Source organism: Quercus robur, chromosome 8 (assembly GCF_932294415.1).
Source record: "Quercus robur chromosome 8, dhQueRobu3.1, whole genome shotgun sequence".
Lineage (NCBI taxonomy): Eukaryota > Viridiplantae > Streptophyta > Magnoliopsida > Fagales > Fagaceae > Quercus > Quercus robur.
The window spans coordinates 62,704,758-62,710,757 of record NC_065541.1 but is presented as its reverse complement, the minus strand read 5'-3'; positions in this window follow the sequence as shown (position 1 = coordinate 62,710,757).

The following is a 6,000-nucleotide window of genomic DNA, read 5'->3' as shown; positions in this document are numbered from 1 at the left end:
ATAAGTATTATTCAAACCGACCCTATATTTCATGTTTCATGGATTAGGATAAGGTTCAATTACCTCATCCTCTCACAAATATTTTTTACCATTCTAACTCTTTAAATTTTTTTTAAAATTTTTTTATTAAACGGTTGAGATTTAAATTACTCTTTTAACTTTAAATCTTAGCCATTCATAGCTATTACATGAGATGTAGGTATTACGCCTGATCTCAAACCGGCCGAAGAACAAATCTCCAATGCAATAAAAATACCGCCCCACCCCCCGGCGAGTCATGTCAAAAAGGCCCGAGTGTTTAATTGTTTTTAGATTTTATGGTGTATTATGAAGGAGTCAAATTTTTTTTTTTTTTTTTGCTAAATGGAGTCAAATTGAAAACATGTGACATGGTTAGTGGTTACAATCATATGAATATATTTGCCTCCGTATAAGTTAAATTTCATGCAATGCACGGCTAAAAAGCTTCTATTCCTTGTTAGGTACAACCGTCGTACAAGCAGATCATCGATTAATGTTTTAATAGTCATTCAAGGGACGACTTAATTTGGTGCTTGATTTAAACTGCTATCTCTGTCTTATTGTAGAGGTAAAATGATTCCAATGACTACTTTTCCCGTTATTGATTGAAAGTATTCCCTCTTCCTATAATAAGAGCAAGGGGCGAAGAAATTAAAGTCCAAAATCATTATTCACATGTAGGGGTGATAATGTTTTACGTCATGAACATGACATGATATTTTCCGGGTAAGTGTAATGTAAATAGATTTGTATCAAAACCAGTTGGAGATGTTTTAACACGGTTTATTATAAATAGATGTATCAATTCTGTGTTGACCTGCTTAACTCTCAATTAACTCAAAATGACATGTTTCATAAAAAAAATAAATGTCATTTCTATCTAACATAAATTTAAATTTTAAATATAATTGAGTAAGTAAAAGAATTTTAATGGTTATATTGATAAATTCTCCATTGAAACTCCAAAACCTCTAAACTATTTTTTTTCCAAAATGAAAAAAAAAAAAAAAAAAAACTCTTTTTTTCGCTTTAGTTTTCATAGATTGTATATTAAACAAGTTGAAATGGATCATGTCATGTTAATCTGCTTAATAAACAAGTGTGTAGGGGTTGAGAGGTTTTGACATAATGATTAAATAACTTGAGTTATGGTTGAGTTATGCATTTGAATATCCTTATTATGACACGATAGCTAACACAACCCGTTAAAACAAATTTCCATCTCTATTAACATGAAAGCACGCTCATCTAAAAAAAAAACCAAACTAGCATTCATTTAGATGACTTATTTGCTTATTTATTGAACATGCACATCTAAAAAAAAAACAAAAACAAAAACAAAAAACCAAGCTAGCATTTGTTTAGATGACTTATTTGCCTATTTGCTGAAAGCGGATAAAGATATATTTATACATACCTTAAAAAATGAAATTTAGAAAAATTATATATTGGGGAGAGAACACCTTAAAAGATTTCAATTGAGTAGTTAATATAATATATAAAAACACCATTTAACCCAAAAGTTTAAGATTATGAGTTATGCATATATAGTTATATTGTATTAATTACTCACTCTTCTTATTATTATTCAATGTGAGACTTTATTCATTTGTGAATATCCAACATATATAAAGTAAAAAGCTAAATAAACTTAAAACAAAAAACTAGAAATGCACACTTGTAATTAAAAGGAAAATTAAAAGAAGAAGTTAAATACTTAGATGAGACCTCTGTGAACTGTGAAGAATTTTTGAAGAGATCCTATGTCCTTATGTTGCATGTCTAAATCATTATTCACCTGAAAGGATGCTCATCTAAGAAAACAAAATTTGAATTATAAAGAAAACTAATTTGATGAGAGCCGTCTGAATTTTGAATAATTTCAGAGGATGTTGTATATATTCCATGAAAATGTTTGTTAATTCTCCATAATTCTATTTACACATATGCTAATACAAGTGTTACATCGATAAAAATTTTACAACAAATCTTAGGTGGTAAATTATTATTGGTTATGATTTAAATGAACTACAGAATTAAAAAAAAAAAAAAAAAAAATCATCAATAATAGTCACTAATAATCTATCACTTAGGATTTGTTGTAGAGGTTTTGCGAAGATGTTGTGTACGTAATACTTGTCTACATTAATCAAAAAGTCATTATTGCTTTTATTACATTAATTAGAAAGTCATTATTGCATTGATTGTAAGGGTATCATGACATCCATATATTATAAGCGTAATAAAGAAGGAACGATAAGGATTCCAATCGATTAAGAATAGTGCGCAAGATATATGCAAAGAAATAAGAAACCAGCATTAGCTAAAAAAAAAAAAAAAAACCAGCTAATATGTATACCGACAATCAACATGTGGGGTTCGACATAACTCATATGTGTATGTTTGGGATGAGTTGAATTTTTCAGCTTATCTCCACTTTCAGCTTATTTTTGCTATTATTTATAGATTTTGCTACACTTTTTGATATTATTCATAAGTCTCACGGTACTATTCAACTAACTTTTAGAACTATTCTTGGAAAACAATAAATCTTAAAGCCATATGGCCTTTACTGTAGTGGATTCCACTTAAAACCCACAGTTTTTTTTCTTGCAACATGTTCTGAAGCCAAAGGCCCAAAGCCTTACTCAAGTCTTTTTGTTTTCCCCTGGAAATTTCAGCTTTGAATTAAGAGTCCCACATAATCATCATAATAATAAACCTTTTATATATATATATATATATATATATATAATAATAATAATAATAAACCTTCTTATGTCCTTCTATGTCACAATGTCACATTAAAACCCTAGCCGCCAATTTTTTTTTTTTTTTTTTTTTTTTTTTTTTTTTTTTTTTTTTTTCTCTTAAGTTTTTCAAAGTTTCTAAACTCACAAAAATAAAGAAAAAAAATGTTTGAATTATGCATAATCTTTTAAGAGTATTCAAGTAAGTGAGGGTACGACTTTGCAAGTATATTACTATATTCTTAACATTTTTATATTAGTTTATTTTAAAGAATCAAATAATGATATGAAATATATAATTGTAGTCCATTGAGATTATAGAGAAACCAAATCATAACGATGATTCCAATTCAAATTCTAAATCAACTAATATCAAGGTATATTTTGCAAATCTTCCAATTGAGTAATACTAAACGTGGATATGAAAAAATAAATTAAAGTTTACATTTTTATATTATATTTTGTCTGACAATTACATTAGTATATAAATGTTCATCTATTTTATTATTAATATAGATTACTGTTATTTAGATTAATTTTTCTTTCAACCTTTTCTAATCTTGCTTCCTCTAACATTGGTCATAAGCCTCTTGAAGGTTAAATTAGGAAATGCTGAGATAAGAAAACTGCAAAGTGACAATTTTAGTTAGGAAAAAACTTACTTCCTAGTGATTTGGGATGTGGTACTAATTATAGGCCCTTTTATTGAAAATGTATTATATTTATCTCAGGAATATATCACATTTTCTCTCACAGGGCCTTAGGGTATAAAACTTAGAATAATGAGTAGTGCACACAAAGTACACACATGTCAATGTAGCGTACCACTTATTTCAAACCAAATCTACTTATGTTTATTTCTTACTATTTATTTCACTATGTGACATTTGTGTGTACGAATATGAGTTATTAGTATCGGCTGTTGAGAAACGTGTTTCCAAGAGGGCATGTACTATGAATAAAACCAAGGAAACAAGGGAAGAACTTTGAAAACAAGCATACACAGCTATTTTCAAAGTACTGAGCATGCATAGTACTTAATAATCAAGGGGATCACGTGTATAGAGATGAACACATGCATGGTGGGCGCGTTATTCGTAAACCAAAAATGTATGTTTCCCATCTTCTCATCGCTCAAGTACACTTACCATAAATAAAATTTAATTATTTCAAAATGAAATAAAATACCATAAAAGGAGGTTCCTTTTTTTTTTGACTCCTTTTTTTTTTGACCAATAAAAGGAGCGACCAAGTACCTACCTACCGTTTACAATTTGAAATTTTAAGGGTCCCACTTGGTAAAAAAAAAAAAAACTCTTGATTGGATGATTATAAGTGTGAATCAAGCTGGCCTTAATTTCTATGAAATGGACGGCAGTGGTAGGATGGCTTTTGGTCCGTTTGGATTGAACTTATTGTTGCTGAAACTGAAAATTGAAAACTGAAAATACTGTAGCAAATAATTTAACTACTGTAGCGCGTTTTTGGGACTGAAACTACTGTAGCGCGTTTTTGTTTTTGTTTTGTTTTTTAATATTTTTTTATTTCACTCCTTCCTCAGTAGCCTTTTTTTTTACTCCTTTCCCGGTAGACATCGATTTCTCTCTCTCTTCGATATGCACGAGGTGGAGCTTCCTCTCTCTTTCTCCCATGGAGTTTGGTCTTATGAAGAACTAATGTTTTAGTTTCTTGATTTGGGAACTTGGTGGTGGTGGATAGATTGATCAGCGGTGGGTTTGATGGGTTGATCGGCAGTGGGTTTGATGGGTTTGATTTAGGAACTCGATGGTGGTGGATGGGTTGATCGGCGGGGGTTTGATGGGTTGATCGGAAGTCGGTGGTGGTTGATGGGTTGATTGGCGGTGGGTTTGCTGGGTTTGATCGGTTCCGTTTGCTGGGTAGATCCGTTTGATCGATTACGTTTGCTGGGTTTGATCGTTTGATCGGTTGCTGGGTTTGATGGGTTTGATTTTTTTTTTTTTTTTTTTCACATGGGTTTGATTCATATGGTTTTGGTTTTACCGTTTTGATCACTTGTTGGTTGATGGGTTTGCTGGATTTCAAGAACATGAATAGTCATGTTTTGGGTTTGATCGGTGAAGAACACGAAGAACGGTGAAGAACAATACACGCACACGCCCAGCATTGAAACGGTGCGTTTAAGCTGATTTCATCCTGCGTTTCAGCTGGGAAGAGTTGCGCGTTTATTTTTACACACTGTAGTGTGGGTCCCACGAAGTGTAAAATGCAAACGCAGAAAGACTCAGCTAAACGCTGGATCCAAACGCCCTCTTTATCCTCGAAGTGAATACCAATGAAAGTTTACCAAAGATTTTAGTGTTTTATTTTAAATATTTTAGCTATTATAAGGGAGGAAAAAAAAAAAAAAAAGAGACATAATATAACATAATTAATGAGACGGTTTCTAGTATATATTATATTAATATTTTCTTTATTTCAAATGAATCTATTTCCTAATTTATAATTAATCTTAAAAATTTAAAAATTTAATAATGTGACTTTTAGTACATTGTCAGATTAAAAAAAAAAAAGTAAAATTCTAATTATAGAATATACATTCTTTCTCTCTTTAAGAGCATCTCCAGCAGCTTCTTCAAATTTTTGTACTGTTTAGAGAATAAACAGTGACATTTAACTTTTACCTACTTACTTTTTTAAATACGCTTTCCAACAGATTCTCTATTTCATTCTTTATCTCATTTAAATATTATTTCTTCATTCATTCTTTATTTTTTTTATCATCATTTATTCTTTCTATATTAATTCCCAACAATTATATTTTTCAATTAAAAGTGTTATATTTACAACATTTTTTACAATACTTTCATAAGAATCATATCAAAATCTTATGTGAAAAATTGTTACTAGTTCTAATTTAAACCCACTGTTGAAATTATATTTTTACTTACCAATATTAGCTAATAACAATATATTACATAAAATTTATTGTGAAAATATTGTAGTAGAATTTCTAAATTATCATTTTTTTTATATTATTTTTCATTTCTTTCTTTCTATTCTATCATCCACATGTTTCTCTTCTTTCTTTTTTTTTTTTTTTTTTTTTTTCTCTTGATTTTTCTCCACCACACACATATACCCATATATCCCATCCTCTCCCTTTTTGTTTTCTCTACTTTCCACATTTCAGAACCTCCCTCTGTCTTTCTTTCTTTCTCCAGTTCTCTTTCTCAACTTTTTTTTTTTT